This window comes from Manacus candei, unplaced genomic scaffold (genome assembly GCF_025592945.1).
Source record: "Manacus candei isolate 608988 ecotype Guabito, Panama unplaced genomic scaffold, ASM2559294v1 h1tg000050l, whole genome shotgun sequence".
Classification (NCBI taxonomy): domain Eukaryota; kingdom Metazoa; phylum Chordata; class Aves; order Passeriformes; family Pipridae; genus Manacus; species Manacus candei.
Window position 1 is genome coordinate 3,789,977 of NW_026138098.1, and position 22,735 is coordinate 3,812,711.

At 42.8% G+C, this 22,735-nt stretch overlaps 1 long non-coding RNA gene across 1 annotated transcript in view; it reads left to right on the plus strand.

The window, feature by feature from the left end:
* LOC127477212 (uncharacterized) overlaps positions 1 to 22,735 on the plus strand; it is a 629,249-nt gene that overhangs the window by 235,324 nt on the left and 371,190 nt on the right. The window lies entirely within an intron of this gene.

The following is a 22,735-nucleotide window of genomic DNA, read 5'->3' on the forward strand; positions in this document are numbered from 1 at the left end:
GGATTGTCTCTATTCCAGCATTGCTCTAGAAATCCAATACCTGCTCTGGAATACAAAGTGCTGTTTATTTTGGGGTTTCTTCTAATCACTTGCATTGATTCTTTTGTAGTCAACCAAATTGCTTGTAAATTAGATAGACAGACAAATAAAATAAGCTTTCTTTTGTACCCATACTGTCTGTTTCTCAGGCATCCTTCCCAACAAAGGAAATCTTGTTAAATGACCCAAAATACATTTGACAGCAAATGTTTTCATCTCCATCTTACCTCAGACTACCTGCCCCTTCTCCTGGGAAGGTGGAGCAGAAAACTTTGACAGCTTATTTATGGAAAACTCCTTAAAAACAAGTAGATGCTGAAAAGATTTCCAAGCTTGGTAGAGGACCATATATTTTGCACTGGCCACTGCTTCAAACTCAGCAGCATGGGGATGTGTTTCTCTCCAGTAACCAGTAGTCTGGTGCAAATTCCACCCCCAAAGTTCAGTACCAGGAGCTCCACTGCCATCAGTGACACACACAGATACAAAGCCACTGTTTGCCTTTTCCCATCAATTCCAAGTGCTCTTTACAGTGTCCGAAAGCACCATCCCAGAATAAAATGTAATTTTTCTTTCACTTTAGCAAACAGGTACTCAGGAAGGTGGAGGGCTGGCTTCCTGTGTTGTCAGAACATTTCCAGCTGATGATGACAGGAAACAGAGAACTGTGAGGTGATGAACCATCAGTTTGCCTGACTTTGAGATGCTCAGCACCATGGTGAGCCAAGGAACACTCAGCAGCAGTTGAGATTTGGAGCTGGAGAGCTGTGTGTCTGTGGGGTAATTAGGCACACAAGTCCTCTGATCCAAGACTGCTGGTCATTTGTAAGCTCCAATGTGCAAATTATCACGCATGGAGGGAAGAGAATGTCAGTCAGAAATAGCTGTTTGTGTCCATGTGGGAGCTGAGGAAGGTGGGCAGCACATGGGAGATCCTTGTAGGGAATACTGGGATGTAATGGAGGCACCAGGAGTGTTGTTCCCTCCACATCATGGTTCTGCAGGAGGTGAGACATGCACATCCTTTCTGCATGAAGAGACCACACAGTCCCACAGGTAACAGGCCCTGTCCCCACAACCTCCTTTTTGTTTGTTTTCCCCTTTCATTCTTGTTCTTTCAAGTGGAAATGACTAATTTGTTCCAAAGGACACTGATGGAGAGCAACTTATTTATGTCCCTTCCACAGCTGGCCAGGGCCTGTGCAGGAAATGCAGGTGATTTATCGGAGGCTGTTCACAGGCACAGAAGATGGGCTTCCTGCACAGCACATTCCTGCTGTTCTTCCCTTCTTTTATTTCCTTTTCTTTTCCACTCTTTCTTTTTTATGAGCATTTCCGAATTCCTCTCCAAGGGTGACCATGTTTCTGTTAAATTAGATTCCTGTGATACCTAACAAAGTGCTTTGCCCCTTTGAATGCAAATTTTTTCCTGCATCTCTTTGTTTTCTTACATCTTTCCCAGTTAACAGTATGCTTTCTCCATCAGTCATAACCACAGCTTTGAGCTAAATGTAGTAGAAAACCACATGAACATAATCTCTGTAGTGATGAAATGAATTCAGTACGCACCATAAATCTTAAAAGTTGTCCTAAAAGCATGAGCTCATCACATACTGCATACATCAATTGTTACCAGGATCTCATAGTCATGAACAGAAAGGTTTTCTTATTGAACGGAAAACTGGCCAAATATTTTCTATTGGGTAGCACAGATGTATTTGCAGATCATCACATGAGGAGCCCCAGGGATGAGCAGAAGATGCCCTGGTGGGACCTGCGGGTGGTTTCTCACATCCCTCGTGCCATGGCACAGATCAGGGAACAAATGCATGAGCTCATGTCCAGCAGCTGTTGTCCTCCTCAGCAAACCTCACCTTTCCCCCCCTCACTCCTTTCTCCTTCCAGGCTTTCCCTCCTCAGCACCACCTTGTACTTTCTGCAACGAGCTTATGTCCACCTTCATTCTGACAAAACCCTGAATTGCTGAGACCTACAGTGTCACATTTCCCAGCATTAGGGGTTGTCACAGAATCATGGAATCATTTAGCTTGGAAAAGCCCTCTGAGCCCATTGAGTCCAGCCATTCCCCCAGCACTGCCAAGGCCACCACTAACCCATGTCCCCAGGTGTCACATCCACACAGCTTTTAAATGCCTCCAGGGATGGGGACTCTACCACTGCCCTGGCCAGCTGTGCCAGGGCTGGACAGCCCTTTCAGTGGAGAAATTGTAATGTTTTTTTGGAAATAGCTGACTTCTCTATTGCCATACATATTTCTACAACACAGGTAGTGCTTCCTGCTATTATAATGCTTCCTTGCATCCTAATAAGGATGTTCATGTTTCAGTGGGACCACTCCTGTCAAAATAATTCCCACATGCTCTGTACAGGCTACGGCTGTTCTGGAAGCATCAGAAGGACACTGACAGTCACACCCTAATTTCAGGAGCACATGGAGTGCAAGCACAATTCAAAATCTTTCCCTTATTAATAATTGATGTGTTGTTTTCTTTCATCCGCGCTGGAGAAATCAGAGGAGTTAAAAGAGGCAAAATGATTTAAACCCTCACTTTCCTGTCCTGAGGGACTATAAACACCATTTTTCTTCCTTGATGTACCGAGTGAAGTCACTGACAGGTACTGCATTAGGGAGCAGAAACACTCTGTGCTTTTCAGCCTGTTATAAAAGCAGGAAATGCAAACCCAGTCGGGGTTTGCAGCTGTGCTTGTGGCTCCTGTGTCTGCTGGTGACAGCTCACGTGTGAGCCAGGAAACAGCTGCACAGGAACGGAGCAGTGACATTTGTCAGAGTGCTGGTGACACTAAACTTCAGGTCCAGGCAGCTTGTTATTCAGCTCCTGTGTTGTTGTTTTTTTTATACTCTCCCTTCTAGAGGTATTAGTTGTCTTTTTTCCAGCCTATGGCTGAGTAAATCTGACTAACTGCCGAGGATATAACCACCTTCTCTTTCACCCCTCTGGACCCCTGTAATTCTCCCACTGGAATTCGATATAGGAAAGGATCCAGTGACAAACCTGAGGTCCTCCTGACCCTTCACATCCAGCTTCACACCCCTGTCCTACACCCAAAAAGAGAGAGACTTACACACCAGGCATTCCACTGCCGCTGGACTAACAGGTTTCCAGGGGAGCATCCCTGGAAACACACGTCCTGTTTGCATTGACATTTCTAGAGGTCATCTCCCTCTCCTTTGAAAACCTGCTTGGAAAACAGGAGACACACATGTCGAGCTGGTGCTTGGTTGAAGCTCTGAGGAGCGAACAGAATTTTTAATGGGCCTGTCACTCTAAATTTTGAGTTTCAATTGCATTGGGTAAGTCTTTCAGCTTGTCTTGGCACTGGGTCACAAGAAGGATGTCTAAGTAACTGTATCAGGTAGTGAGGGCTTAAGTACTTTGAAATGATCATAAAAGTGTCCAATGACTAGCAATTTATGGGATATTACATTATTTTTAGGAAAAAATGAAACTTCATGCAAAATCATCAGTTAGTGCTTTGAATCTCAGATTAATGTATGTTCAGTGCTAGAGGGTGGGAGAGAAGCACTTCAGAGATGTGTTGGCACTGCTAGTCTTTTTTTCTTGATATCCCTTCTGTAGCTCTTTTTCCTGCAGGGAATCACAGGGCAGAGGAGCAGAGGTCCAGAGCCTGTGAACTTCTCCTTGCTGGAGGCATCTCTCAGGTGGAGACACAGGATGGACCTGTAGGAGAAGCCACGGAGCCCTGGGCTCACAGATCTGATAAACTGCCTTGGTGTTCCCCAGAGAAGCCTCCCTTTGCAGCACAAACCCGGTAACTAATTAGGCAAAAGATTGATTAGTGCAGCTAATGAAACCACTGCTCTGGAAACTGTCAGGAAAGGCCTGAAAGTCTGAGTGGTGAGGGATTTCAAAGACTGACATCAGAGCCCACAGAGAAGCACAGAATACAAGTTTCCTTTCTAGCAGCAATACTGTTAATCCAGGTAAATATTTCATTAAACGAATGAGAGTGAAAAATGTTCCCCTAAGTGCTTTTATCTCCTTATATGGGGAGAAAAAGCAGGGAGATTAAAAGGCCATGTACTAATGCTAATTTTTCAGTATGTGTTTTAGTTTGCCTGTGCCAAAAACTATTTTTTTGGGGTGGGAAAGCACAGCAAAAGGCAGGAAACATCCAGTGCAGACAAGACGCCAAACATCTCCAATTTACATCCCCAGCTGGTTTCCGGCCATTTTTGTGGACACGGATCAACTGTGGAAAAATATCCATAAGAGATCTGTGCCTTCTTTCTTCCTTTTTCCTACCTGTGAGTGCCTTTATAATTCTGGGTTTCCAGTAAATGCTGTTGATTTTTACAGCTGAGTAAACCCGAGATCCCCCACAATGAAACACCCTTCCCTGGGATCAGAGGACCATGTACAGCATGGTCCCAAAACATTTACCACCCCAGTGGTTCCCACCCTCCTTCTCCCAGGAGGAAACTCCAAGGATCCATCTCTATTCTAGCCACAAAAACCCAGTTTGCTTTGATCATCAAAATCTAGCTGGGAGTCATCCAGGGACAAGGTCCCAGCTTGGGAGCGTTCATGGGGGTTTTGATTACATTGGACACATCTTCTCTTTTCTGCCTCTGGTTCATATTTGTTCATGGGAGGGGAGTGTGTGATCTCTTTGTAGTCTATAGATAGCCAGCCCAACGTGTCAGTCTTCTAAAGCTGGACACAGTAGGCAATCCACACTGGATTAAATCCCAGGCCACTGCAGGAGCTTTGCAAGACAGTCTTATCTCAGCAAATAAAGGATTCATGCTTGACCTTCTCATGGCAGATAGAGTACAAATATGAATCTCTCTAGAGATTATGATAAAGACTTAGTTTAAACAGGTGTAAAGGACACATCATCCTGCTACAGTTTTCCCATTAGGAGCAGGGGACTTGCCAGTAGAAATCTCCTTACCAATCTTTTTGTTCTTTGGTGACTGAAAGAAGAGTTTTTAGCCATTTTTGCACTGATCCAGACTAGTAATTAAAACTGTGTGACCTGAGTGTGATTATAAAAACAGTGAGAACCTTGCTAAGGTTTTATACTTTATAACAGCAAAATTCTCCACTGAGTCACAGAAACACACATCCTTCTGCAAAGGTGAGATTTAACTGGGCAAGTCTCTAAATTCAAGCAAAATGAGTTAGCAGGATGGGTTTATTTTAGATGGGTTGTCTCTCAGTCCTTCTCCTGGACCTGACAGGAGTGATTCTGGTCAGAGTGGCTGCCCATGGGGCTCCATCCATACACAAGGCTCAGGGGATGCTGCTGGACAGACAGACAGAGGATGTGATCCTCAGTGGGCTTGGCTGTTCACCAGAAGACTCCCAGGCTCTTACAGATATAACAGAATCACTGGAAATTCCCATCTTTTTTTTCAAACAAGTTTTCCTTTTGGACAGGAAAAGCCACTGAAGTTTTGTTTTGGCTTCCTCTTTAATCTGAAAATTCAGGCAGATGGGAGCACGTGTGAGTGCATAAAAAGGGCTCTCCTGCATCTTCAGAAAAAAGACTGTTCCAAACCTCAGACCAAAAAAAGTTAGTTATAGTCTCATCTCAGAAAATAAGGGATTCATGCTTGACCTTCTCATGGCAGCAAGAGTACACATATGAATCTCTCTGAAGATTAAGATAAAGACTCAGTTTACACAGCTGTAAGCCCAAATCTCTGCCTAAACTCTGCTGAACTTTTAATGGCTCTGACAGCCCAGCCTCATCCCGTGAAAGCAAGCCTTGGGTGTCTCCATGCATGCAGGACAGAAAAGTGGGACTCTTCCAGGAGATGCTGTTTTCATTTCTCAAAAAAATATAACAACTACCCTCAACTGGTCTTCGCTCCCCACGTTTTGGGTGCCACCATCCACGGGTGCCCACCAGTCATGGCAACCTGTTACATGTCAAACTTTGTGCTGGGGTTGCCATCTAAGCACCCAAACACATCTCCCTGGCTGGGAATGACTTGAACAAACGTCAGTGTCATTTCCCCTGCTGAAGGAAAAGGCAGAGGAGCCTGCTTTTTTCCTTCAGCACCCTCCTTCACTAAAAAAAAAAAAATGCCTTCTGGATCCTGTGGTGTTACTTCCCACATAAGAATTTTTTCCATTGTCCTTGGCAGCTACAGGAGTCAAATGCCAAGTGGTGGAAGATATTTTCTATTGCCATCAGGCTTCCTGGCTGGCTGCTCTGTCAGTTGTGCTGTTGACTGTGGAGTTAACTCTGTTCCCGTTAGATGTTTAAATTCATAGAGTTGCTTCATCCCCATATGCTGTTTTCCTTTCTCACCTTTCAACTGCTTTGAACATTTTTCCAAAAATTAATACTTCCTTGTGTAATTTACACATGGGTTCAAGATGAGAGATTTCCCTGAAATGGCTTTTCTCCTCATGTTAGGAGAGAACTGGAGAAATCTGCCAAGTTCATCCACGGACACATTTATGACATCGCTGAGTGTTTTCCCATGGCTTTGTGACAGATGGTATTTGCTCTAAAAACAACCATATTTTCTGTTAGCTCAGTGCTGCTCTGTACTGGTGATTGTCTCCTTTGGAAAAATATGTGCCTTCCACCCCAAATCACTTTTTATCGAAAATATTTGCACTGTTGTCTTGTAGGAAATGTATTGATTTGGTTTGTTCTAATTACCAGGGGATACAAAAGGCTAGTCCTGAGTGAAAAATAATTTAAAGGTAGATTTTTTCACAAAATTGTGGAATACATCTTAGACAGGAGAGATGCATAAAGCTATTGACAAAAAAACCTGCTGCTTTGATTCACTGAAACAATTAAGGATTGGTAGGATCAGGATTCGTGATTTTGGGGGGTGTTAGTTTTTATTAAATTTTGTATAAAACCAGATTCTCAACTGTTATAAATCAACATTATCTTTATTGAGTCAACCATAACAGCTCAACTAGTTCAGAATCCAGCACCTTGCTTTCACATCTATTTGAGAAATACTTCCAGAAAATTTTGGGAAGAAAGAAAATGTCTTCCAATGACATTAAATTTCTGTTACCTGACAAGAAGTTCAAAGGCTGGCATTTTTTACCCATGAAGGGAAGCTGTCCTGCTGCTGAGCTCAGCACTGCAGAGTTCTCCCAGAATAAGCCATTTCCTACTCATTCCTTATTAAAATGGACATTTCTCTTCCTCTGCTCCCAGCAGCTAAAAAGTGGCTGCACTCATGACACCAGGGGCATGGGAATTTGTGCACTGCCAAAATATGCAGCCAATAGAGGAAGAGATGGGCAGATAGTGACAGGACAAGACAGAATGGTTTTAAAATAAAAGAATTGAGATTTAGATCAGATATTAGAAAGGAAGTCTTCCCTGTGAGGGTGGTGAGGCCCTGGCACAGGTTGCCCAGAGAAGCTGTGGCTGCCCCATCCCTGGAAGTGTCCAAGGCCAGGTTGGATGGGGCTTGGAGCAACCTGGGCTGGTGGAAGGTGTCCCTGCCCATGGCAGGGGGTTAGGAAAAGATGATCTTTAAGTTCCCTTCCAACCCAAACCATTGTGTGACTGTATGAAAATCCCTTTGCTGGATGTGTCCATGACACCAACAAGTCTCACTGGTGATGCATTGATGGTCCTGCCAGAATTGCAGCAAGATGGGGAGTTGCAAAACGACTGGGAACTCCTGCTCCTTATTGGGAAGGTGAAGAAAACAGGTGATATACTCAATAAGTGTTGCCTAATTCATCTCAAACTTTGCTCATCATGACTTGACCTAAGATTTGCTCAGGAGAGAGCATTAAATCACATCTTCCCCGAGAAGGAAAAGGGTAGTGAAGACAACTTCAAAAGAGAAAGGACTCATTCAAAAAATATGCACCAGTCTTGAGTTGTGTTGCTAAACACTCTCACTCCCACCTCCAGTTTAAAGTCCTCGAGACGTGTGATTGGTGTTACAGCTAAAACATACATTCATTCATACAGCAACTCACACAGAACACATCTAATAAAGCACACAAAGAGGGGCCAGGAAAATCAGATTAGCCCTAGAGCAGGCCTTGGATGCTCATATTCCTCCCCAGTCATATTGCTCCAAAGTACCACACCAACCTGGAAGGTCCTTGTTCATGTAGAGGTGACTGCTGAGCCCCTCTCTGATGGCAGCTGGGGATGGGATGTGCTTGCTTGTCCCTTCTGAGGTCCCATGACATAAAAGAAATGAATGAGCAGCTGTTAGACATCACAGTTCTTTGGCAGACAGAATTAAGCCAGAGCATGTGTGAACTAAGGACCCAAATTACTATAAATCTCAGCATCTTGTTAATTATACCCTAAGCTATGTATATTCCACAAATCAGTACTTTTACAAACCTGCACAACCCTTCAGCATTGCAGTCTTTTCTGTTTTATACTACAACAAAAGGGAAAATTACTTTTTTAGTTTGGTGGGATTTTTTATGTTACATGGTTATGGGATACAATACCTTGGAAATTAAGGTTTATGCTACAATGTCAATGTTACCTCAACTATAGAGGAGAAGATTATACAATCTCAGAAGACCATCTGGCAAGAAACTGTTTTTGAAAGACATAAAAGCCAAAGGATAGCACTGTTCATCAGCTTCAAACCATCAGAAAGCACTGGTTTTATCTTTGTACAGAGACCGTCCGTGTCATCAGTCACACAATTTAGAGTGAGAAATATATAAAGATTCTGTTCAGTGGCAATTACAGTTATAAAGACCAATAGAGAAGTCGTTTGCCGTGCTGTCAGCTCAAGGATTACAGATTTCATGTGTGGTTTTAGTGACCTTAGGGCACTAAAAGTGATATCCCTCTCAGCACAGCAGATTGAAAACTATTGATGAGAGTCAAGATGAGAGAACAGCAGCTTGCTAAGACATTCCTCTGCCTCTGCCCATTTACTGCTACATTAATCTTTCCTTGATCTATTAAAGTCCATTTTCTTGAACATTTATTCTGGGGACACATAGGAAATGAGCTAAACCTATATCATCCCATCAGCTGGCACCCTAAAAGGATTTCAAAGCCATGAACCCAATAGGATAGGAAATATGTCACTTGGCAGTGCAAGATATGAGCTTTCCACCAACAGGAGAGTGAGACTGTGACTTCCTTTTCCTCTACAGGTATTGGCATCAAGGCTTATAACTAAAATTGAAAGCATTTTCGTTTTGCCAAGTTACAGAACCACACCATAACCAATATGAGCTTCATGGTAAAAATGATCAAAAGCCAACAGCTTTTGTCACCACAGAGCAACAGGCTTTCTGGAGAAGTCTTTGCTGTAAAGTAGGAGGGCAAAGTTCAGCAGCACAGTGTGGATTTCCCTGCTCTTGCACAGGATCCTTGAAGGAAAATTCACTTATAGTTTTAGAATTGCAGATTCAATATTAATTCTTAGGAGCCTTGAAAGGCTTCAGTCTGCTTTAGTGCTCATGAGGTTTCAGCCCTCAATGCCCCTCAAAATGTGCTCCTCAAGGCAATGAATGAGTTCCTCCTTTGCTGAGATGATGAGCTGTGACCTTGTGGGGTCCCAGCAGGACTCAGAGACATTCCTTTCTGTACAGCCTTGCTGAAGGGTTTATCATACTCCTGTCTGGAGGAACAGAAACTCCTCTTCTGTTCCTCATTACAGCCCCCAAATCCATGTGTGAGCTGTTCAGCCTGCACAGCTGTACTTTGGGGCACATTGCACTGCTTCTTTACCATGCTGCAAACCAGCTGGGGCTCCCTGAGTCACCAAAATTTTCACAATGAAGCATTAGCAAAGGGAGAGGTGGAAATAAATATTTGAAAATAAAACAGGCTTTCATTTGGTTAGATTCCCAGGAATTTCATATTTAACAAAAGGAAAACCTTATTTAATCTCTTCAAATGATGTTCAAAATTGTTCATAACTTTGTTGCTCAAAAACTCAGCAAGTTTCAGCATTTAGAGGGATTTTCAGTGTAAATCTTGGCTCAAAACTAGATGCTCTCTAAGGTTTGTTCCAACCCAAACTGTTCTATGATTCTATGATTTAGGGAGCAAAGCACGTGTGCAAGAGGCACTTGCACTCAGCTGATGTACTCAGTTCAAAAGCAACCAAACTTAGCTGGCTGTGCATCTCATTTATTTTCCTTCCTTTGTGCTATATGATTTGTATTCCCCAGAAGTAGTCATTATTTAGGATTTAGAAAATAATCTACATGTTCTGGAGAGAATCAGACTTTCTTTTTCATCTCCTTGTCTCTCTGGCAGTCAAAATCTTATTTTATGGCTTTCTCTTGCAATCCATCTTACTGATGGCAGTGACACAGGTGATATTTCCCTGTGCTTGGTGAACTGAGGGTCACTTGCTTATATAACTGAGGGACAAAGCTCATGCCTAAGTCTTTGTGGAAGAATTGTGAGCATAAGGGGGAAATGCTGTATCCAAGCAGCATTTCATTTATATCCACACAAAGAAATCATCCCTGCAAACCGGTGTCTCATCCACATTCAAAAACGGATGTAGATGAGAAAAATCAAATCTAATCAAATGTAATCAAATGAGCCAACACCCCAACACAGTGAGTCCAGCCAGCCCAGTTTGCCTCACCCAGGTTTATCATCCCTCCAACTGGTGTTGTACTGGATTTTCTTTATTCTGATTAGGAAGGTGATAAAATGAGTTATTACCAGTGTGATATTGGGTTAATGGGCATCTCAAAATCCATGGCTGTGACTCCTCCTGATCTTTCATGACACTTTTTGTGTAACATTCATATCTGTGCAAGAAGTAACGGGTCTAGCTGATAAAATACAATTCAAAAAGGAAATGCAGGCTTTCAAAATGTGACATATATTTAAAAATCATTAAACTAAGCAACAGAAGCTAAACAGAAGCACACTGCCTAAATCCATTTCCCATTATTTCCATATATAATAGCATTTATCCTCAGAAACCCGCTTGCACAATGTGCCTTGCTGAAAGAAAAGCAGATAAATATCTATGATGCATCACAAATGGTGGGGGTTTATATATTTATATTTTATTTTTTTTTTACATTTCTGTAACTGCAGCACTCCAACTCACGAAGTTTTCAGATTTCCACACTGGAACTAGTCATGATGCTGAGGAAATTTCAGGGAAAGGGTATGCATAACTGAACTGATTTTATCACAATTTACTGCATTTTTGTAAAAGCCTGAGAAAGGAAAAGATTTCAGGAACATTCTTGTGCAGTGAAATTACAGGCTGGTCCTTGTTAAGGGCGGTGATAGCAATGGGGAATGAGCACTGATTGTTGTTACCTCTCCCAGTTATATTTTAAAAGACAGTTATTTCATATGAATAATGCATAAGCTTGAAATCACTTCTCAAGGCCTGAGCTGAGATGCACAGCACGGGTACATTGCTTTGATTGCCTTCAGAGTATACTGCTTTATTGCTCTAAAACACAGCATTATGACCTCCCTTAAAACATCAGTTTGTGTAACTCCCACCCACCACAAGTGGGGAGGATTTCTATGAATGAAGCTCTTACAGCTCCTGTGCCTCACAGGCACCTCAAACCCAGGTTGGCCTTTTGTATCTCATAACCAGGAAACAGAATTTGGGGTTTTTTTAGACAGAATCATGTTCCTGCATCACCTCCAAGGTTGCTATGTGCCCTCTGCTTCTTTTCCAAAGGTAATGGTCTATTGATCAGTGCTGATCAGAGGCAAACGTGCCTCTGATAAATATCAGGCACAACATCATGAGGACCCTGAGCATCATAATGTTTTCTATATGGCTGCATTCTTCACCTCAGGTTTTTTTGTGTTTTGTTTTTTATTTTTTAAATGGCTCCCTTTGGATCTAAATTAAAATGGATTCATTTATACTCCATCCAACATCCAACAAATCACTTGGGAGACTGTTCCCCCAAAATGCCATGCCAGCCCTGAAGCCTTGCTATCCCTGTGCTCTTCTTGCCAGATCTCTTCTCTAGAGACACAACAGTGAGGCTGAATGATGCCTTATTGCAAGGGTTTGGGAAATTCAGCATCCCCCAGTTATCCTGACTGCAAACCTTTGCAGAACAGACAAAGTCAAAGCGTCACCTTATTCCATGTTTAAACCTGTAGTCATATGACTGCTTGTCTTGACAACTCCTACCTTCCTTTCCCAATGTTTCTTGTTAAGGGACAGCATTTTCATGGCTCACAGCTGTGATAGTATGAGTGGTGCCTCAAGTTTGCAATGAAGCCTTAAGTGATTGGCTTCTCTTTAAATAACAGAGCATATTCTCTGACCCAAAAGTCCTTTTTCCTATGGAGAAGTATCAGGCAGAACTAGGGAGAACTATGGAATTTAAAGTAACAAGTGTTTTCATTGACAAAGTCCTGCAAACACACTCATAAAATGTTCTCCTCTGCAGCTTATTCAACACACAGGAAACTTTGGATAAATAGGATTTCTATTAATGTCTCAGTTATGAATAGATGTAAAGCCAGGCAATATTAAAAGCAGTTTCACAGCTGTTTCAGGATAACAATTTCTTTGTAAATAAGGTGAATGTTATGTCAAAACAGCTGTGAAAGCGATTTTATTGAGTCACTAGGCACGAATATCATGTAACTTACTCTTTAATTATTCTGCAATTTTGTAGATTTCACTAATAAATAACATGTGACAGCAGTATATTTATGGATTTCTACAGATTGCTGTGTAATTTCCCTCAGAGAGCTTTGTGGTGCGTGTACTATAAAACTGTTATGTCTTTATTTTGGTACGTTGCAGTCTTAAATCTCTAAAGCATCCCCTCATTCACCACCACTCCTGGCAGCCACTTTGCATTCATGTCAATGGAGGCTGTCAGGGAGCAGACACAAATCCTAACATGTGTCTTCCCTAAAAGAATTGACTTTTGCTGTGTTTCTTATTACTCTTTTCCCTGAAGGGTAGTAGAAGTCTTTTAGATTGAAAACAACATTGCTGCGCCATGTGTGGAAAAAGCAGAGCCGGCTTCAAAAGTGGCTTTAGTGTAAACTGTGCTTCTGTCTAGGTGACAACAAAAGCATCCTTATAAACTCTGTATCCAAGGGACTAGGAATAAGAATCTGATTTCCAGGGCAGTTAAATTTGGTCTGTGCCAGTCATAGCTCCAAGCAAGCAGAAGCTGAGGTCACCAATAGCAGAGGGTGACACAGCTCCAAACAAAGCTTTTGGTGGAAGTATTTTATGGCTTCAGATTTCCCTAACTGGAAGAGGTTCAAGGCTTCTCAACAGTGTAGCTACCCACACAGTAATGACAAATCCTCTTGGCCTTGGCAGCAATATGTGGTAGAGCACCAGGGGGAAGTTGCGAAAATCATAGGGTGGTTTGGATTTGAAGGGACCTTAAAGACCTTAAAAACCATCGGTTTCAAACCCCCTGCCATGGGCAGGGACATCTTCCTTTAGATTGGGTTCCTCTAAGCCCCATCCAACCCGGCCTTGAAGTCCAGGAGGTTTTGTTGGGAAGCTCCCAAGGAGAGTGGGTAGGTGATGCCATCGCTGTCTTTTGTGGATATGCCAGGACCAAACCTGGATGCTGCCTTGGGAATGGGAATGTGACCACACTGGGTGCATGTGCCACCCTCAGCCACTTTGATCTGGAGGAGGAGTCTTTGGCTTCCCCACCCCATGAACACACCCCCTCTCCTCTCACCAGGGTGGGTTAGGAGAGCCAAACCTCACCATGAGAAAGTGATACAAGGGTCCCAAAGACTTTGCAGGTCAGTAGTAGCTCTGCTGTTTTTAAAGAAGAGCTACCCAACATTTTTCCATTTCCACATCCCCGTGATGTGAAGGGTCAGGAGACTGATGTGTCTTATTGGTATCTGTGTCACTTTGATGGTTAAAAGTTTGGAAGTGGCTGCTGTCAGCTCTTCTGACAAAATGGAAAACATGAGGTCCTGGAGAAAATGTAGATGAAAATCATAAATAAACTTGTGAGAAGAAGATTACAGTGCAAAACACATCATGTTGTTCTTCAATGATCTGGGAACTGACTGAAATTTTTTTTAAGACATTTCTGTGACTAATTCTTCAGTAGCTTTTCAAAAACAAGCTGTTTCTTATTTAGTATTACTTTATTATTCTTTTTATTTTAGTGACCTGGCTTCCAATTGGAATATTTTCCAACAGAAATTTGGTGCTAATTTAGTGTTGACATTCTGCAATGGTTCCTAATAAGATACCTGTTCACTAAAGCTTTCATGGAAATGATCATCATGCACTCAGCTAAAGGAAGAGTTCTGTGAAGCCACACCAGTATTACCAAGGACACTGGAGTGTCAATAATTGCCCAGTTTCCCCAGGTAAACCACACAGTGTAAAGCACAGTGCCCTGTAATAATAAAAACACTATTCTCAATAAAATGATGTTTGTCTCGTGATTGTTACCCTTGACATTTCTTTTCCAGGCAAACTAGAGAAATACAGCTCCAGCCATGGGACAGCTGTACCAGTCTCGCTTGATTTTTAACTGGCTGCATGTTTCCTGGAAATCTTAAGGAAATTAATTAGTTTCATGTTAATTTTCCTATTTATTCCCAGTGGTTTGGTAAAAGAGTTAGAGTGAGTACGGAGAAGGCCATGAAGAGGCTCTCAGGGTTGGAGCACCTCTGCTATGGATACAGGCTAAGAGAGGGGTGGTTCAACCTGGAAAAGAAAAGGCTCTGAGGAGATCTTAGAGCCTCTTCCAGTGTCTACAGGGGCTCCAGGAGAGCTGGAGAGGGACTTTGGACAAGGGGTTGGAGGGACAGGACAAGGAGGAATGTCTTCGTGCTGCAGAGGGAAGGGTTAGATGGGATACTGGGAAGGAATTCTTCCCTGTGAGGGTGATGAGGCCCTGGCACAGGTTGCCCAGAGAAGCTGGGGTTGACCCATCCCTGGAAGTGTTCCAGGCCAAGCTGGGCCTGGAGCAATCTGGAAAAAAAATGGAGCCAGTGTTTAGAAGTGTATTGGTAAGTCAAAATGATAAAACCTATGGAAATGTGAGGTTTTTTCAGAAAAATCGTGGTTTTCTGGTAGCCTGTCTTCCCTTCAGCTCTGAGACAACACTTAGCACCCTCAACAGCCCATGAGGCCCCCAAGAAACCCGACTCTGCAACACAGATGTGTCTGTCCCTGTGGATTTGGGGGTCCTGTAAAACAAGGACATCTGAGGACAGTGAAGAGCTGGAATTGAAATTTTCAGTTGTCCCCTCTATTTTACTCTGGAAAAATGTGTTATGCAACAGCAAAACTCTATGTCCAACAGGAACAAATCTCAGAGAACTAATATATCATCTATTGTCCTTTCAGGACTTTGGGAGGTGTAGTGGACACATAAGTAAGAGTTGCTATTGCCATTAGTTTGGGGGCAAATATTAAAGAATTAAAATGAAAAGGAGTAGAGAAGCCAAGTGACATTGAGCTGCTGAGCCAGTAGAGCTGTGGTGATTCATTTCATATATCTTGGGCTGTGAAGCCCAACCTCTTATTTTCCAACATCTGACTGCTCAACACTTTTCTAATCCAGCTATTTTCATACAGGACTTCAAAAACTGTGTGTCTAAAACTGATCCCATCTTCAGGTCACTGGCAGCAAAGACCAAAGAGAGCATTTTTTAGCCCCCATCTCTTCTTGAATGCTCATTTTGAGCTGGTCTCATCACCCATGAGCAGGGTTTCTGTTCCCAACCTGATTACATGCCAGCCCTGAGCAGAATGAGAGTAGGTTTTGAAGAGATCAAGCAACAATTGATAGATTAAGGCTGGGAATAAGCTCTCTTTTATCTAGAAAAACTATAATGAAAATAATTGGAAAAATGTATTTTATTACTTTCCCAGAGGAGATGATTAGGGAACCTGAAGGTGAAGGCAGCTCTATGGAATAAATGGTTTGGGTTTTAACTGAAAATGCTGAAGCTCAAATGAAAAACTGTTTTAAACAGCAGGAGGGGCTTTGCCCGTTTTTTAAAACTGTTTTTTTTTTTTATTTGTAGGAAATACATTTGCATAATTTGTACATCCAAAGTATCCCAATTGGGACTAATTATCCACTGCGTTAGACAACATACAAACACTCACAGAGCCAACCTCTGATCTGGGAGTCACAATCCAGTGCTCAGTTTCAGCAAATAACACTTGATAAGCCAAAGTGTTCATTCTTTTTTCTCTTTCCCCCCCCCCATTTATTAAAAAGGGCTCCTAGCCAAACCCTCAGTGGCCCTTTCAGAAGCCAGAAGAACAAGGAAATACTGTGCCCTGGACGGTGCAGAGGGCTGGGGTTTGCAAATCAAAACCAAGTCTCCATGGTCTGGAGCAGACTTTATGTCTGACATAAGCAGTTCAGCTCCTCTGTGCCTTCCTAACCTATTTGTAAAATGGCAGTAGCACTCCTTGTCCTCTTAGGGACAAGCTGAAGGTGAGGACACTAAGATATGTAAAGAAAGTCCTGGAAGACTTCAAGATAAAATTAATATTTATAGATTTTTTTTTACCCCAAGCTCCTGGATCTGGATGGACTGGTCATTGGGTGCAGCTGTGTTTCCAAAAGGAAGCAGTAATATTTATGCTTTCCAGTACTAAAACTCAGCACTTCCAAGGTTGGAGATGGGTTCCTCCATCCAACTTTGCTGTTGCTGATAACATCACTGCTTATAAATGCCTGTTCCTGCCTCACTGGCAGGTGCACAGAGCAACTTCACTGCGTTTAACCTGATGCACACTCATAAAACCTGGGCTGATGTTCAAATTCAATTCTACCTCGTAAGCTGAACCATCAAAGGGAAAATGCCAGCCACAAAACTCGTGGAGTTCCAGCTTCTGGGAGGCTGTAATTTGCGATGTTCCAACGGCTTGTTGAGGTCAGTAATGAAAAATGAGCCAGTGAGGCTTTTATCAGATACATCACCAATTCTTTAGGATGGATTTGTCCTCTTTATTCACAGAGGGCGAAGCCTCACTGCAGGAGGGGAGCAATTGGCGATGGGAGCTCTCTCTGAGAGGGGAACAAGGGGCAGAAAATTAGGAGGCAGAATTTTATTTCCTGATGGCTGTGATGAGCCACAGATCACAGCTCACTTCAGCAGGATTATTTTTTGTTATATATAATAAAATGTATAGTTATTATATTATATTGTATCATATTATACTATATTATATACATATAATTCCATTTTCTTAAATGTTTTTCTGGTTGGTTTGCTGCTTTTCCCTCATTTTCCACCTTGCAGTCAGGCTTGGTTACATTCATTTCACTGCCATTAATATCCAGCCTCTAGCTCTAGTCAGAAGCTGAATCCTTTGGAATCCTGCATCAGCCTGCCTCTCAAGGACCAAGCATTTATACCCCTGATGTGGCCCTCTGTTTTCTGCTTCTTACCTGGGGATACCAATTTTATATCGTGGTTCTTAGTCCATATGCATACCTCCAGCATTTTAAAATGTGCCCTGTACTTTGGAACAGGTTCCCCAGGGCAGTGGGCACAGCACCAAGGCTGACAGAGCTCAGGGAGCATTTGGACAACAATCTCAGGCACAGGGTGGGATTGTTGGGGTGTCCTGTGCAGGGCCAGGAGCTGGGCTCAATGATCCTTGTGGGTCCCTTCCAACTCAGGATATCCTGTGATTCTCTGATCTTTTTATCCTGCGCAAATACCAAATATTTGCAGTGAGATATCCTGGTAAGCAACTTTGAGCTGATTACACTCAAAATTCTGCAGCTTCTCCAGAAACTTATTCTGAAGTCAGTATGCTACTAGTGGTAAGGCAGAGGGGAAGCACTGAGCAGGAGGAAGGCTGGTATGGGTGAAATCTAGTCATGAAGTAAGAATAAACAATCACTGTAAACAACAAAAACAGTGCCCACTTAGAGCAGTACAACAGAAAGGCATCTAGTGAATAAACTTATTATTTTCAGACCTCGTCAGACTCCTACACATACTTCAGTTAGGACCTGTCTAATTATAGGAGTGGGGAAAAGTGCTGCCAACAATATTAGTTTGCCAAATATTTTACTCTGCAAATGTATTCATTTGTTGGTTGAGCAGCAAGAGCTCTGAAATAGCACATTTCTACCTAACAAGATTCCAACTGTGCAACAAGATGCAGAGATGATGTACATGACCCGGGGCTGTTTGGGCAGCACCAGTGTGGGATCTCTGGGTAAACAGGGAACTGCATTTACAGAGCACTTTAGGAAGTTTACTGACAGCACTGGAACTGCATGGTGGGCCACCACTATCCAAGAATTAAAAAGTGTTCACCTGAAAGTCTACCCTCCTGCTGCAGGAACCTGTAGGAGGTTCAGGTGGGGATTAACTCTTTGGTGGTAGAAACCATGCCCTGTGCAGCAGGGAGGCTGTCATGAGGAGACATGGTCAGTACCAGCAATTCTGGAAGCAAAGCATCCCCTTTCCATCCCACTGCAGCCCTCCAGCTCCTGGGTATTACCTGAAAGTACCTTAAAATCAATTTTTATGAGGACATTTCATTTGATAGGACAGAAAAAATAAACCGGGGCCATTAAAAAAAAATTTTCTCCTTCTTTTTAAGTTTCTGCAGAAAACAAAATAGGCCTATTCAAGAGTCCCTGGATGTAATAAATGAAATTTCTGGTTTGGTCAAAAATATCTGCTGGGAAATGAAAAGTTACTCCTAGAGAGGTGCCCCACAAGTCAGCTATTTTAAGGGAGGGCAGAAACAACAGGGTATGTGGTATCACTGCAACATTAACCACTGCTGTAAGGTTATATGGGAGGGAGAACCTGCCCCCTGAATTAAGAGTGCCTTAATTATGTGTCTCTGAGCTTCTGCTGGGTCTCAGGCTCAGCATGATTCATGGCTTTGGAGGAAAGCTGACTCCTTGCAGGGCCATGTGGAGAGGCACAAGATGAGCCTGCTGTAACAAGCCTCTCCTCTTCCTCAGCCAGGAGATGATGATCACAGTGAGAAATCACATGGGCTCTGTACATGCACACAAGCACTGACATGTGGGCTGTGTTGTTTGGGTACTTTGGACAGATTTTAGAAGAAGCAAACCAGACTTGACTCCAAGATGCTACAGCGACGGAGCACCCAGATAATGTACAGACTGAGTGATAAACTGGGAGTGAGTGTAAAAGTGCATTTATCTACTGAAAACTCTTCCCCAAAGAAATAAAACTGAATGGTTTCCACAAAACCCCTGGGGAGAAGCTCATGTCCCTGGAGGCAGCAATGCAGACACACAGGCAATTAAAAAATCATCAGTTCTTAATGATTCTCTCAGCATCCACCACTCACCTCCATAGCAGAGATCTTCCTTCACCCAGATTTGAACTCCTGTAAGATTTGTTCATTCTATTTCCTTGACTGCCAATATACCATCTGAGTTATACAGTGCCTCTTGCTTTCTTAAGGGTATATAAAGGAAAGCCAACAAACTTTAAATTGCAATTAATTTATCACTAGACACGTTATCTTCAGATTGCTTCACTATTGCCTCAACAGCATTTGCTGCCTGTCTTTGGTGAGGGCAGGGCTGACAGGAGCACATCAATCTCTTCCTGTTTGCCCTGTAGGTCTGTAAATACCAACTACTCCCAGGCACCTCTCGAGAAAGGAGTTGCACAGCCGGGAAGGTGTGTTGAGTCAAAACCTGCAAGCCCAGACATTCATCAGGAATGTTATTAATGTGCCATTTTCTGAGTTATGTGTCTTCATCTAAGGGTAGGGAGGGGTACAGCTGGTTAGCTGGGGCTAGGGCAGCTGGGATAGCCCAGATTGTCTCCTTAGGAAGGAGACTGGAGAGAGACTTCAGCCAAGGCAACTGCAGTGGGGGGATTTCCTTGGAGAAACTCCTGGGATAGAGTCTGTGGGAGAGCACCAAGGAGACCATGGGGCACAGTAGGACACCATCCATAACAGGTGCTTTTACAAAAGTATATTTCCATAAAGTATGGAAAAATATGCCATGCTATGACATGTGATACATGCTTTGAGCAACCTGGCCCAGTGGAAGGTGTCCCTGCACACAGCAGGGGGGTGGAATGAGGTGATTTTTATGGTCCCTTCCAAGGTCCCTTCCCTTGGCCATTTCTTAAAACACAATTTCAATACCACTATTCCAGGTAAATAACTCTGATCTTAAGGTCCCCCCAGGGAAGGAAACCAAGACACATGAGAGCTGGGACATGGGGAAACTGAAACAGAGGGTGCAGTCACAGCACATCCTAGGCCTGAGAGGATGCAGGGCTGAGTAATCTGTATATAAAGAAAAGGTCATTTTGAGGGAGGATTTGCACGGAGGAAAATGGTTTACAAGTAGTAGAAATAAATAGTCCTTGTAAACCACTGGAGGTGATATAAACCAGCTGGGATGAAAAGAATCAGGGGAAAAAAGCAGACTTTTCTATGTAACCCCAAGAAACCATAAACTCCTCCCTGCCATCCTGCCCTGATGCTGTGTTTTACACACACCTCTAGCTCAGAAAAAAAAAAAAAAATCTGCTGGTTTTTTATCAGTCTAAGTAAAGGCAAAATTTTTCCTACCCTTAAGAAAAAGATTTGCTTCAAAGCCTTTAGCCTTATGCTGGAATAAACTTTCCATAGGGCCTATAATTTTAATCGTATTTGAAAAAATTGGTTTAAAAGAACAGGAATTCGAATTGGGGGAAGTATCAGGCAGTGGAATAAGAGTCAGTTTAATGGACTGCTTCTTATTTCCTCTGTCTGGCTTAATAAAACCAGATCCAGCAGTTTATTGCTTAATGAAATGTCATCAGGCAACTTCAAACAGATCGAGTTCCTAAGCTAACGAACAAGCCTGGCATATTCCTTCACCATGTGTCTTCCACAAATTTGGAAGAGTGCAATGGAAAACATACAGAAACATGCTCCCCTTGACTGCTGAGCAAACCCAGCATTGCTGGGTCTGAAGGCAAGAAATGCAGCACTAGGTGGGTTCCTTCAGTATTTTGGGATTTTCCAGGCAGAACTGCACCGTCCCTGCTGTGCCCAGACAAACACCTGCCATCAATTCATCTGTAAAAGCAGTCCCCTGGAAGCCACCCAGATATGGAAAACACACCCAAACTTGCCAGGTGGCCTCAAGGATGTGTGAGATGCCCTGCAGATGAAAGAGTCAAGAAGGAGATCTGTACAAATGGATGATGGAGTGGGCTGTCAGCAAGGATGGCTTTTATTCCAGTGCAGGAATGGAAAGGGTGAGCAAGATCTGGGAGCCCTGCAGACCACCCAAATCAAGGCAGTGTGTGCACTGATTGGTGTGATCTTAGCTGTTAAACACATCCTGGTGAAGTTTTATAAGCCAAGCTTTTATAAGAAAAAAAAATACTTCAGGTTTTCAAAATGCAAGGCACGTGTTCTGTCATGTAGAATGAGGTGAGTCGGTGTTCAGTGAGTGGCTTCCCATATATGTGGACATTACATGAATGATGTTTGAACACAATTCCTCTCCTGAGGTATTTGTGGGCATAATTAGACAGACCTCTTAGAAATTAAAGGTGATGAAGTTATAATGAATGAAATTTTCGCTTAAGTCAGGCTTAAAGAATATAATGAATGAGGAATAGGAAGAGTTGGGGGAAGGGAAAACATCCTGGGAAGGTCCAGTTGTCCTGGGGAAAGAATAAATACAACTGAACAGCACAACATCCACTCCAGAATTTCAAATCTCCTTACAAAACTTGCTGTTGCTGTTTGCTACACAGCAAAATGCTTTATTTATGTTCTGTGTTTCCTAAAGGAAAATATTGGGAATTGCACTGAATCTCTTTGGGAGGAATGAGGTAATTGGATATAACATGAAAAATCACTGTTCCCATTGCTTTTACCTATGACTTAACTATTTAATCATGCCCATTACATTGTGCTGATGGGCTCACCATGGAAGGCAGATTTTAAAACAATCCCTGCCAACTGCTTCTCAGCCTTCAATATTTCTTTTTTTCAGCCATGGAACAGTGTCAGACAGACTCAAAACACATTTTTATAAATCTGTGCTTGAAAATATCTGGTCACATCCAAACCTGGGCATGCACTGCCAGAGTTCCAAAGGCATGACTGCAAGGTGGCACATAAACCACATCACTGCATGGGTAGCCCTTGCTTTCAGCACACCAGCAAATAGGTCAGCATCAGTAAACAGGTCAGGCATTCAGGATTTGAGTTCAAAAATGAGATTATCTAGCAAAAGAAGAAAGCTGATCCCTGCAGTACGGACATTGCAAGAAACACAAGGTTTGGATTTTTCTAGTTCAGCATGAAAAAGCACTTTCACGGTGGGGTGGGGATGGGAAAAAGAAGCTGTTTGGGGGTTTCCAGCTGTATTTCTCTCACATCAGGGTGTATATGATGGTATTACCCCTTCACGTGAATAAATCTCATTTCTCACTTGAAACAGAAACTTTGGCCAGGGCATGAATGCCAGCTGGGGACACAGATGCAGCTCCCCCAGCATGTCCCAGCTGCCAAAAGAGGGAATGAAGCCACTGCCTTCAGGTCTTCTGGGAGTGCTGGGACAATGTTCCCCATGTAGTCTCTCAAGATAAAATTGCATTAAGGCTGTGATAAAAGCCAAAGTACACAAGAATTAAGGCTAGAGTTGACCTCCAACAGTATGGGGATTCTTCAGAGGTTTTCCTCATCTGAAAAGTGTCCAAACTGTTTGCCTTAAAAAAGTTTTTGTCTGATATA